The sequence below is a fragment of the Diceros bicornis genome, assembly GCF_020826845.1.
Source record: "Diceros bicornis minor isolate mBicDic1 chromosome 12 unlocalized genomic scaffold, mDicBic1.mat.cur SUPER_12_unloc_2, whole genome shotgun sequence".
Classification (NCBI taxonomy): Eukaryota; Metazoa; Chordata; class Mammalia; order Perissodactyla; family Rhinocerotidae; genus Diceros; species Diceros bicornis.
Window position 1 is genome coordinate 670,932 of NW_026690865.1, and position 14,121 is coordinate 685,052.

Consider the following 14,121-nt stretch of genomic DNA (forward strand, 5'->3'; position numbering starts at 1 on the left):
AGTTAGTCTAAAAGTTTTATCACTCAGCAGATATTCTGATTTCTTCTGTCAAAAATAAGCACTGGTGTGCTGTAAATTCTAGTAAGTAGTCAGGAATGTAGTTAATGGAAGCCTAGGTATTTCTGATTGGCCTAGGTAGATTTGTATAAGTTCTAAATAGACTTATCTTTTTCTCTACAGGAAGTTTTCTTATTTTCTTAATATGTTTTCTTTAGGTGAATCAAAAAGGGTCCCAGGAAACCTGTGAATGTTGAAGAAAATTCGTCTGTGAATTTTTGGTATTCAAGGAGGAGTCAGTATTTATATTCATCTGTTAAACTGGGAAGATTTATATTTTATTTTAAAACTTCTTGATATTTACAATGAATGGACACAGTGATGAAGAAAGTGTTAGAAACGGTAGTGGAGAATCAAGGTAAGCACTTTATTATCAAGTATTTATTATGAAGAGAATGGAAAACTTGTGTGACTCTTTTTAGTTTTCTTAGTAGATGGCAGTTTTCAGGTTCAAATTCTTCCTCTTAGGTATCCAAACAGTAAAAAGTTTCTAATATAAAGAGCTTTGTTGATAATACAGGTTTTAATTATTTTTTTCCTTTGAGATACACAAAGAAGAATTTAAGTATAGAAGTTTGGGTTACTTAAATCTCCTTGGAGGTATATATTGTTTGGGTTAATAACTGAAGCTAGAACAAGTAGGAAAAGAGATTTAAATTGATTTGACTGTTAGTGCACTCTCTAAATAAAGGCAATAAAAATTTCTTTCCTCATCTTTTTCTGGCATTTTATCTTCTACCTGTGCTGTCCAATATAGTAGCCACTAGCCACATGTGGCTGTTTAAATGTAAATTAATTAAAATTACACAGTATTCAAAATTCAGTTACTCAATCACACTAGACACATTTCAAATGCTGAATAGTCACATGTGGCTAGTGGCTACCATGATGGACGGTGCAGATAGAAAACATTACTATCACTACAAAAAGTTCTTTTGGACAATGCTGATCTGGATATTTGTTAAACTATTGTTGCAACTCTTTTTTCCTCCTATTTTCTTTAATTTGAGTTTTAATTATATATGAGTGAGTTAAGAGTTCTTACTTGGGCCATGTCTTTTGAAGGAAGATATAGTTTATGGGAATAAGCCATATTAAGCTATTTTAATGTGAAAGAAGCCTCTTCAAATACAAAGACTCTTTAAATTCTTCTGTAGCCCCCAAATTTTGAGTTATCTGCATATTAATAATAAAGTCCATGTAGTTATATATACTTATCGTATGTAGAGATCAGGAATATGGACATTGGAGTGAGACTGCCTGGTTACTTATCCCGGTTCTACTTCTGATTAGCTCTGTGAATGAGGACAAATTATTTAACCTCTGGGGCCAGCCCCATGGCCTAGTGGTTAAGTTTGGTGTGCTCTGCTTCAGTGGCCCGGGTTCAGTTCCCTGGCACCGACCTACATCACTCATTGGTGGCCATGCTGTGGCGGCAACCCACATACAAAATAGAGGAAGACTGGCACAGATGTTAGCTCAGGGTGAATCTTCCTCAAGCCAAAAGAGGAAGATTGGCAACACATCTTAGCTCAGGGCCAATCTTCCTCAGCAAAAAAAAAAAAAAAGAGAGAGAGAGAGAGAGAAAAAGAAAAAATTAACTTCTGAGGCTTTGATTTTTGCAGTTTTGAAATGGGGATTACGGTATTATTTATCTTATTTGAAGTTGAGGATTAAGTGAGATGCTACATCTCAAGGTCTTAATATAGTTCCTGATATAATGAGCACTCAATATTTGCTTATCATAATTAGCATTATGTTTTATGTAACATAGGGTACTAGATAACTAAAACATTAATTATAGTGATAGAGAAATGTGATGGACAAGAAACAGGAAAGTTTTGGCAGTTAGGAGGGTTTCAGAAAAAATGTTGGGGTAGAAAATGAAGCAGTGGTATATGTATTTGACCTGAGACTTGGGATTTTCTGGTCATTCTAGGAATACATGAGTTTTTCAGCTTTCACAGGTGCACTGTTTGGATAAGAAGAACATCATAGAGAAGGAGGAGTAGTTACAGAAAGCAGCATGATTTAGCAGAACAAGTGTTGGTCTGGAGTTACAAAACCTGAGTTGACACCATCTAACTAGTTCTCTGAATGATTTCTCAACTGTAAAGTAATTAAGAGTTGAACTAAATGATTTTGAAGTTTCATCCTATCACTTTTACAATGTGTAATAAAATTTTAGATAACAGAGTTTCTGGTGATTCTAGTCAAACTCTATCTAAAACTTTATGAATCACCAGAGTTGAGAGGTAAATTAGAAGACTTTTGAATCTCAGTTTTGATTCAGATCTCTACAGGTATATTGACTATAGTAAGTGAATAGGAGAGTCACATTGTCCCGCATTGTCTTATTCATTAGTGAGCAATGAAATGGTTGATAGGTAGAAATAGCTAGAGGAGACACAGGAACAAAACTACCTGGAAAACAGGAAGTAAGCCTCTTGAGAGTAAATCTTCTTGTTGAGTATCCGGAGAGATCGCGTGCTGTTATATTCTGACCGCTTACCTGTTCGAGTAATCTTTTATATATTTTACTGCCATATCTAAAGCAAAGGTGAGTAGTAAGTCAAATTAGATGGTATAGTTGAAAAAAGTTAAACCCTGTGGAAGCAGATTTACTTACAGGAGTCTTTTATAATGCATACTCATTTAAAATAATTGCAAAGCATATTCTGTAATTATTCTGAGTCACCATTTCTACCATACAAGGTATGTGCTTCTGAGAAGTATGATTGTCGAGTTATCTAATTCTTTCAACTGCCTTGGTGTTTGTTTATCAGGAGGAGGAAGACCTGCTTCTATTTTGCTTTCATTTTCTTCCTTACTGCTGTTATGCTATCCTTTTCCTTTGCTCTACTGTCATTGTTACTAACCCTGAGACCCCCTCCCCAAAGCTTTTATAACAAGGCAGTACAGAGAAGGGAGATTGTGCCTAGTTAAAGAGTGAGGAGGTGAACTTTACAGACATAGGGATTTTCTTGCAAACAACAAAAGTTTCAGTAACTATGAATGTTAATATAGAGTGATGAGAGGAGAAATATGCTCTCCTTTTAAAATTAATATACACTGTAAATAGTTTTTTTTTTTTCTTTTTTTTTTGTGAGGAGATCAGCCCTGAGCTAACATCTGCCAATCCTCCTCTTTTTTTGCTGAGGAAGACAGCCCTGGGCTAACATCTGTGCCTATCTTCCTCCACTTTATATGGGACGCCGCCACAACATGGCTTACCAAGCAGTGCGTCGGTGCGCGCCCGGGATCCGAACCAGCGAACCCCGGGCTGCCGCAGCGGAGCGCGCGCACTTAACCGCTTGCGCCACCGGGCCGGCCCCTGTAAATAGTTTCTCAAGTAAAATTTGGTTTTTATTGGCTAGAATTTTGAAATGTATTTTTGCTTTAGCGTTTCTTTTTTCCTTTATGAAAATGAAGTTTATGAAATGAAATAGACTTAAGTCATTTAGCATTTTTGGTTGGTATAATTAGCTTTCTACTAAAAAAATGGTTTTTTGATTCTTTCCATGTAGAAAGCTCTCTATAACCATTGACTGAAGGGAAGAAGAATACATAGGAAAATGTCTCTTGGGCTGTGCTATAACGGACAGTTTTGAAACTTATTTACTAAGAAATCTGGGTCAGGATGCACCTGTACATCAGTTTCAGCTCAGCACAAAGTTTATTATGTAACTGAAGTTAAGCTTTCTGAAGATACTATTGGAAGATTTCAGAGCATCAATTCCTCACTGTGTGGATGTGTTGTTATTTGCAACCAAATTTTCCAAATCCTGGGTAGATATTTTTTATTTTAAAATTATCTTGAATGATGATTTACTCCAGGACTAGATTTATGGGTAAAGACCAGAAATATATTATCATATTTTGCTCATTTTTGGATGATTGATACATGCTTAATACTCAGAAGAATTTCTCTGCTTGCCTGTAGATTAAATTTCTAATAAAATGTTTGTCCATGTAAATTTGAGAATTTATTTGAATCACTGTAATTAGTCTCTATATGTTATGCTCTTGAAAACTTCTTACAGGGTGAGGAAGGTTGTTAGTGATGTGCTGTAATGGTCTCAACCATTTAGAATTAATCTCTAGCTGGCAATTGAACTTTGTTGACCTGTAACACTTCAATTTCCTTGGCTTATAGAAAATATTTTAATTATCATTTTATGGTTCAAGAATCTTTGGATCTCAACTTTTAAAGTGTTTTGGGTAGGCAGTGAATAGGGAATATGATCACTGGAAATGTTCTAAATGAAAATCTCCTTTTTAGAAATTCAGTGTTTTAAAAGGCTTTTTTTAAGCCTTAGAGCCTAAATGACCTGTGAAATTTAAGGAAAACCAATTCAGAGTTGATTTGAACACAGGGCACAGTTTGCACCATGGATCTGTTAGTGTCCTGTTGAATTCTACTATGGTATACTATTTTTGGAAACATTGTATTTATGTATACACATACCAGAAAGATTTCTTGCCATCAAAATCAGTTAGTTTCTTTCACTAAATAAATTTGAACAATTTTTAAAGTCAATACCAGTTAAAATGGTGTTTGCTGAGCTTATTTTGCAGTTATCTCAGAGTTTTTAAAAAAATGTCATTTTTTAAATTTCCAAAGTTTGTGTTAAGAAACATTTTAAGGAGGATGGGAAAGTGTGAAATCACAAAGCCAGAATGGCTAGAAATCATTGAGTTAAGGAAACTGGCTTTTAAAATTTTCTGTGATGTCATTAATTGCAGGAAAATATGACTCTTTTACATCTCATTTTTTGTTATTCCCTATTTCTCAGTTCAGCATGTGCTTTCTTCATCTTTTCCTCTTTTTTCTCTCAAATATCCTGTATATGCTACTAAATCTAAGATCATCTAAGATCGCTTCTTATCCTTTGAAAACTCAAATCGTTAAGCAGGAGCCTTAGTAATAGGATACTCTGTTTCCAAACAGAATTTACCAAATTAAAATTTTCACACAATTTCCTAGGATTGTGGTTAATCTAGGTTACTGTAAAGTATTTAGGCTTTTTTAACTGATAAGGCTAAGAGAATTGTATATGACTTGACTTTGCAAGACATTACTTTTATCTACATAGGTATGAGATCATGTGGGGGCAAACATTAATGTGTAGTTACCCCTTTTTTGTACAGTAGCCTCCCCTCATCCACGGGGGATGTGTTACAAGACCCCAAGTGGATGCCTGAAACTGCGGATAATACAGAACCCTGTATATACTATATTCTTTCCTATGCATTCATACCTGTGATACAGTCTAATTTATAAATTAGGCACAGTAAGAGATTAACAACAACAATAATAAAATAGAACAGTTATAACCATATACTGTAAAAATAGTTCTGTGAATGTGGTCTCTCTCTCTCAAGATACCTTAGTGTACTGTACTCACCCTTCCTCTTGTGAGGATGTGAGATGATACAATGCCTACATGTTGAGATGAAGTGAGGTGAATGATCTAGGCATTGTGATGTAGCGCTAGGTTAATATTGACCTTCTGACAATACATGAGGAGGATCATTGAGCCATGATGATGTTGATGGTTGGATGTCATAAGCAGATGATGTCCCTGGTTGTTAGAACACAAGCACTGTGATACTGCGATAGTCAATCTGATAACTGAGATAGCTACTAAGTGACTAATGGGCAGGTAGCTTATGCAGCGTGGATACGCTGGACAAAGGGATGATTCACGTCCCAGGTGGGATGGAGCGAGATTTCATCATGCTACTCAGAACAGCACGAAATTTAAAACTTACGAAGTTGGGAATTTTCTATTTAATATTTTCAGACCACAGTTGACTGCAGGTAACTGAAACTGTGGCAGGCAAAACTGCGTATAAGCGGGGAAGACTGTACTGTTGAAATAGTTGATTATTTAAGATCTTGACGACTGGTGGGTTACATATGATATAGTTGGGTTTAAAAATAAGAATATTTTTTGTGGTGAAGAGATAAAGAATAGATGGAGAAAACTTTTTTGTATTTTTTAAGGAAAATTTAAAAACATGCAGAAATAGAAAAGTTGCAGCCCCAATTTTGGTCCTTGGACCAGCAGCATTGGCGTCACTTGGGAGCTTGTTCAAAATGTAAAACCTTGGCCCCTACCCCAGACCTTCTGAATCAGAATCTTCATTTTAACAAGATTCTCCAGTAATTCGTATTCATATTAAATTCATACGCATATATATGAAGCGGTTCATTCAGCACCTTGCCGCTTTTTTTGTTACTGATGTTGTTATACATCGTTTTTATTTTCTGGAAACTCCCAAAGAATGGTGTCATAGGCCCTGCCATCAAGAGGCTGGGTACATTTCATTGCTCTAGAAACAATAATGCAACCAATAATCATTGAGCTCTTAACTCTGACTGAGCCAGGCATGGTGCACAGTACATGGTGCATTATGTGAATTTATCACAGTTCATCCTCACAAAACTCCTGTGATGTTCACAGTATTATGAGTCCCATTCTCTAGATGGAGAAACCAGATTTATAACCATTAAAAAAAATTAAAAAAAGCTATTGGGGCCAGCCTGGTGGTGCAGTGGTTAAGTTCACGTGCTCTCCTTCCGCGGCCCAGGGTTCGCAGGTTCGGATCCTGGGCGCAGACGTATGCACCACTTATCAAGCCATGCTGTGGCAAGTGTTCCACAGAAAATGGAGGAAGATGGGCACAGATGTTAGCCCAGGGCCAGTCTTCCTCAGCAAAAAGAGGAGGATTGGCGGCAGATGTTAGCTCAGGGCTAATCTTTCTCACCAAAAAAAAAAAATAAATTTCAAACTTCACTTGGATTTCATTGACTTTTCCATTAATGCCCTCTTTCTATTCCAGGATTCAACCCAGGCTACCATGTTATGTTTAATTGTCAGCTCTCTCCAGTGTCCTCTGCTCTGTGAGAGTTTCTTAGCCTTTGTTTGATTTCCTTAACAGTCATCAGAAGTACTGGCTAGGTGTCCTGTAGAATGTCCCCCAGTTTGGATTAGTCTGATATTTTTGTTAGGATAAACTAGGGTTATCAGTTTTTAGCACGAGTATCACAGAGATGAAGTGTTCTTCCAGTCACATCGTATGGGGAGCATAATATCCACGTGACATTACTGTTGATGATAACGTCCATCACTTGGCCAAGGTAGTATTTGCCAGGTTTCTCCACTGTAAAGTTACTGTTTGTTTTTCCCTTTCCGTGCTGTATTCTTTGGAAGCAAGTGACTGTGTCTGGCTCACTCTCAAGGGGGTGGAGGGAGTGGGAATTAAGTTCCGTCTCCTGCTGGGAGGGAGTGTCTACATATATTATAATGGAATTCTTCTGTAGAGAAGTCATTGCTCCCCCGTTTAGTCACTCATTCATTTATATAAGCGTGGACTTATGTACATGTATTTTATACTTTGGGCTATAATCCAATAAATTTATTTTGTTGCTCAAATTGTTCTAGCCTTGCCCATTGTGAGCTTTCTTTCGAGTTGGCTTCTGTGTCCTTTTGACACATTCCCATTCTTTTGCCCTCGAGTCACTCATTTCTCCAAAGAGCTCTGGTTCCTTTTATTGGAGAAAAGGGTATTAGAAAGCAGATTTGGGTGCGGGGTATGCTCATTGCTACTCAGGTGTCACTACTTCTAGGCCCTCTCAGCAGACAAAGCAGACAGAGCTAGTAACATATGTGTATATAGTAAACCACGTATGTCGGCATATCTATAGTTCTTTCTGTATCTGTCTATCTGTATACATATTAAGGTAAACTTGAGTTTGTACTGATGTCTCCAGCTATAATCCTGAACTACAGGATTCATCCTAACCTTCCTTTCTTGCTCCTTTATAATTTCTATCTCCAACAGAGAAACCTGGTTCCCACCATCCTCTACCTACCATCCATACTCTTCACCCTCAGCATATGGGTAAAGCAGGTGCAGAATTTCTAGGCTCTTCTCACAGAAGAAACAAATTTACCAACTAGAATACAGTGTTTACGTACAGTGTACAGTTCCTATTATATTTAGCCTTACGGTTTCTAGTCAAAACACCCGTTTTCCAAAGTTACTCAAGTTAGCTTCTGCCCCCCAACCCCCTTCAGTATGATGATATCATAAATTTATAATAATGTTAGATTCATTTGTCACAGTTTGCATTCCATCCTGGGATACTCAGTCACATGGGTTGATTTTTTTTAAACTTGCACGTATTACATACACTCTGTGCTACACGGTTTTGTGGGCTTTGACAAATGCATAGAATCATTTATTCTCGGCCACAGTACTGTCAGAATGATTCCTGGCTACCACTGATTTGTTGTCCTTGCCTACAGTTTTGCCTTTTCCAGAATGTCATATGATGGAAGCATGCAACATATGGCTTTCTGTCTCTTTCGCTTAGCAAAATGAGTTTGATGCAAATTAAGGTATAATTTACATGCAGTTTAACGTACAGATCTTAAGTGTACAGTTTAATGCATTTTGACAAATGCATACACCTGTGTAACCTATTCCTCTATCAAGATATAGAACATTTTTCTCACCCCATAAAGTTCCTTCTTGTCCCTTCCCAGTCAATCCCAGCTACTGCCTCACTTCCCTCACCTCACACTTTGATGCAACCACTGTTCTGATTTTTTACCCCAACAGAGATTATTTTCTGCCTGTTCTAGAAACCTATATAAATAGAATCATATAGTATTTATTCCTTTCTGTCTGGCTTCTTTTGCTTGGCATATTCCTACAAAAAATTTTAATTAATTCACAGTAGAAGATGAAATACATATACAGTCTTTCCTATATACCAGGAAGTTTCATAAGTGCTTTACATATATCAACCAATTGAATCCTTAATACAAGTCTACGAAGTAGGCACTCTCATGTTCCCATTTTACAGATGAAGAAACTGGAGCACAAAACATGTTACTTGCCTGAGGTGAGCAGGTTATTAAGTGGTAGAGTCTAGACTTGAACGCAAATGGTCTCTCTCCAGAGTCCATACTCTTAAACTCTATGCTACAGAGCACTGCCTGAGTACCAGGTATGATTTGTGGCATAAGATCTACAGTAATGGATCACACACACAGTCGTTGCCATCATGGTGCTTACAACCTAGTGGGGGTTGGGATGGAATAAATATTAGTCAAATAAATAAGTATATATAGAGTTAATTGGATGGTGATATGTGCTATTGAGACGAATATCTCCCAATAATGATAAGAAATGTGGGAATTGGAGACTTGCTCATTTATCTGGAGTGAGAATGAAAGCCTCTCTGTTCAGGGGACACTTGAGCAGAGACCTAAGTGAACTGAGAGTGAGCCATGTGGCTACATTGGGGGATATCAGTCTAGGCAGTACAGAGACCCTGACATTGAATTGTGCTGGGGTGAGGGAGCTACAGCAAGACCAGTATAGCTACAGTGGATGGAGCAAATAGGGGAGTGGTGGAAGGTGAGGTCAGTGATGTGATGAATCCTGATTATTTGGGGGCCCTGTAGGAAATGGTACAGACTTTCCATTATGCTCTCCATGCACTGATGTGTCACTAGGCCAGAATGATTCATGTTAACAGGACTAGGGTGTAGGGAAACCAAAGAGGGATACTGCATATTCAGTCACTGGAAGAGCAAGGAAGAAAAGATGAGGGGAGGGGGGTGAGTCTGGGGTCATAGTGGGCAGAGGGGAGACAGCTGCACCACAGGGGCTGAGAAGAGCTCAAGGGTAACATCTGGACCCCAGTTCTCCTGCAGGGATATAGTCACGGCATGGAGTCACTCTCCTCGATCCCTCTGATCTCCTATCTGGGCTCCCCACTGACCAACCCAAACAGAAGCCTAAGGCAAATGAGCTCTTTGATATAGTCCATCAACCTCCCCAAGCACAGAGCAGCGTAGACTAGAGGGGAGAATGCCAGTGTTTGCCATTCCTTATATACAGAGTGTTCCTCTGCAGTGTATTTCTCATGTGTGTCTTTAGGGATGAGGGTCCTCTGAAGGGTTTTCCATTTTGATGATATTCATAGAGTTTTCCCTTAGTGTAAATTGTGACGTGACTCCCGAAGGCTAGCTATCACTGAAGGCTTTCCTATAGCTATTGCATTCTTTAGGTTTCTCCCCAGTAGGTCATCTTCTGGCACACAGTAGAGTCAGAGTTTGTGTTGAAGGTTTTACCACATAGAGTGCACTTAGAAGGCTTCTCTCCAGAGTGAGTTAACGTGTGGGTTATTGAATGCTACTCCATATTGTCAGATTAGAAGGATGAGGGTGTGCTGAAGGCTTTTCTTCACTGAAGGCCAGACTCCAAGAGGATTCCCAGTGATCTCTGTCTCCTGGTATTCATAGCCTGTGTAGTTCCCTCCCACTCTGTGGCAGGATCAGTCTGGGTGACCAACACAATCCAGATGAAGAGAGAATATGGCCTTCTGAGGCTAGGTCATAAAAGACTTATGGCTTCTGCATGGGCTCTTTTGGATCACTTCCTTTGGAGGGAACCTGCTTCCATATTGTGATGATACTCAGCACCATGGAGAGACCTACATAAGGAGAAACTGAAGGACTCCTGCCAACAACTGGCACTAATTTGCCAGGGATGTGAGTAAGCTACCTTGGAAGTGGACCCTTCAGTCCCAAAGACTTTAGATGACTGCAGTTCTGGTTGACATCTTGTTTCTCATGAGAGATCCTGAGCTAGAACTACATAGTTAATCCATTCCTGAACTCCTGACCTGCAGAAATTGAGAGATAATAAATGCTTGTTGTTTTGAACCACTAAATTTTAGGGATAATTTATTACACGACAAATAATTTATACCTGCAATGTGAGTCCCGAAGATGCCCGAGGGATGGAAGATCAATGAATGCTTTCCCACAGTTATTATATTCATATCTACCTATTATGAATTCTCTTATGCACAGAAAGGTAAGAGTTAGTGGTGAAAGATTTCCCACAGTGATTGCATTCCTATGGTTTTTCTCCAGTGTGAGTTCTCACAAGTTTCTTAACAGATGAGAGATTATTAAAAGCTTTCCCACAGTCACTGCCCTCGTAGGCTTTCTCTCCGTTATGTATTCTCTTGTGCACAGTAAGAGAAAAGCTACTGCTGCAGGATTTCCCACATTCATTACACTCATTACACTCATAGGGTTTTTCTCCAGTATGAGTTCTCACATGCTGTGTCAGATGTGAGCTCTTCCTAAAGGCTCTACAACAATCATGACATTCATAAGGTTTCTCCCTGTATGCATTCTATTGTGGACAGTAAGGGAGGAGCTCGTGCTGAAGCCTTTCCACAGTGATTACATTTGTAACGATTCTCCCCAGTATGAACTCTCCTGTGCCTTTTGAGGATACATCTAGTGCGGAAGATGTGAAAACACTGGTTACATTCATAGGGCTTTTCTCCAGTGTGAATTCTCACATGAAGTCTAAGGGATGAGGGATTACTGAAGGCTTTCGCACAGTCACTGCATTCATAGGGTTTCTCCCCATTATGTATTATCTTATGAACAGTGAGGTAAGAACTGCTGCTGAAGGATTTGCCACATTGATTGCAATCATAGGGTTTTTCTCCAGTATGAATTCTCTTGTGCTGAGTAAGATTAGATTTTGTGCTGAAGACTTTAAAACACTGATTACACTTGTTGAGTTTCACTCCAAGATGACTTCTCTCCTGTTGATTAAGAAATGAATGCTAACTATAATTTATAATATTTTTAATATTCAATGCTATCATAGGAATTTTTCTTCCAGGAATTCTGCTATGTATAACATCATTATAATTGGTGTTTTTGCCACTTTGAGTGCCTGTATATGATTTCTGCTGGTTTGAGTTCTCAGAAGTTAAAAAAGATGGATGCTTTGCCATAAGTCCTTATCAGATTCACAGAGCATCTTCTGATAAGTTTAAGACAAATTTATGTTTGAAACACTCAATATCTGAGTCACATTTATGGAAACATTTACTTGTGTGAACACTCAGGGAAGAAAAAATTTTGGAGATAACTTATGCTTCTCTCCAAATTCACAAGAGTTTCAGGGTATCTCTCCAGAGGGACAACTTTTTCTTGGGAAAATGAATCCCTTGGTAACTTTGTGGCTTTTCTAATTTATGGTATTTTCCTACTGTGGAAAATCAGAAATCTTACCATTTTTAAACCTTTAGATTGTTCTTCTCTAAAAACATGCTGCTTAGAAGTTAACCCTTGGACTTTAAGTAGAGTCTCCAAATCCGAAACAAATTGAAAAGAAATTTAAGTTGATGAAGTAAAGAAAAGGTAAAATGCACACATTAGTGAAGGTAGACCCGAAGGAGTTAGAGATTTTCAGGAGGTTTACAATGAAAGGGACACGAGTGTGAAAATTTTAGGTTTGTATTAAAGACTCTAGAAAGATTGAGATTGATGCTGATGGAAAGAAGGAATTGTCAGGAATGTAAAGTGAGAAGGAACTAGACAAAGAGCTCATATGAGACTTAAATTTAAGAAGGAAGAGAGAGATCTTTTTCCCCCCTCTGAGGCCAAAGTAAAGTATGAGATAATGAACAGAAAGTTAGAGAAAAAGAAAAGGAGGTCCACGAGGAGGCTCATACTAAACGTTTTTGGCCTTCTTGTCGGAAAAAAAGGGCATTTTACAACTGTCTCTGATGGACATTTCCTAATGTAATACTCCAAACTGTCAAGCCACAGGCCAGAGAGGTTCCTGACAAAGACTCATATATACCTAGTGCTCACCTGGACAGGTGCCTGGGAGAATTCCTCTTTCCTCTGTCCTCGCTTTATCTTCTTGCTCCAATTCGGAAAGCAGACTAGGTTTATCAACTTGATTCCCTATACATGGAGAAAAGACATATGATGTAGGGGACTCTGCATGGGACAAGAAGCCTCACCATGGAACTGAGGCCCACACTTCTATAGATGAGCAGGTGTGACTTTAGGAGCAGCAGTACAATTATCCTTAAATTCTAACAAATATAGTAAAACTATCTTTCACCAAGAAAAAAAAATGCAAGCATCCTCAGTCAGTATCCAGGGTGACGGGGGATAACTGGTCCCAGAAGTTCATGCCCAGTTTCAAATACAGACTTAAAAGCCCCAAAGCTTTTATCCATGGAGAACATGAAGTCAGGGCAAGGAGTAGATCTTCAGTTGATAGGGAAGGCATTAGACCACAAGCTCCAGGATGGTAGGGACCTAATTCCCTAATTCCTAATTCCTAGCACAGACCTCATTCACCACCATATTCCTAATTCCTAGCACAGACCCAGGAACATAAACGTGCTTAAGAAAGACTTGTGAGAAGTGATGTCAGTTATTTCCCTTCTTCTACTGATTTGGGGCTTTGTTCTTCTTTTTCCAGTTCCTTTAGGTGCACTCTTAGATTGTTTGTTTGAGATTTTTCTTGTTTGTTGAGATAGGCCTGTATTGCTATAAACTTCCCTCTTAGAACCGCTTTTTCTGTATCCCATAAATTCTGGCATGTCGTATTTTCATTTTCATTTGTCTCCAGGTATTTTTTGATTTCCCCTTTGATTTCTTCGTTGACCCAATCGTTGTTCAGTAGCATTTTGTTTAATCTCCACCTATTTGTGGCTTTTCTGAATTTCTTCCTGCAGCTGATTTCTAGTTTCATACCATTGTGGTCAAAAGATGCTTGGTATTATTTCAGTCTTCTTAAATTTATGGAGACTTGTTTTGTGGTCTAATATGTGATCAATCCTGGAGAATGTTCCATGTGCATTTGAAAAGAATGTGTATTCTTTGGTTTTTGGATGGAATGTTCTGTATATATCTACTAGGTCCATCTGTTCTAGTGTGTCCTAAGGCCAATATTTCCTTATTGATCTTCTATTTGGATGATCTGTCCATTGGTGTAAGTGGAGTGTTAAAGTCCCCTATTATTATTGTGTTACTGTCTATTTCTGTTTTTATGTCTGTTAATAATTGCTTTATATATTTAGGTGCTCCTACGTTGGGTGCATAGATATTTACAAGTGCTACATCCTCTTGTTTGATTGTTCCCTTGATCATTATGTAACGCCCTTCTTTGTCTCTTTTTACAGTTTTTGTTTTAAAGTCTATT

General features: G+C 38.3%; 1 pseudogene; it reads left to right on the plus strand.

Moving 5' to 3' along the window:
• Positions 1-299: 299 nt before the first annotated feature.
• LOC131401643 (butyrophilin-like protein 9) overlaps positions 300-14,121 on the plus strand; it is a 49,625-nt pseudogene continuing 35,803 nt past the window's right edge.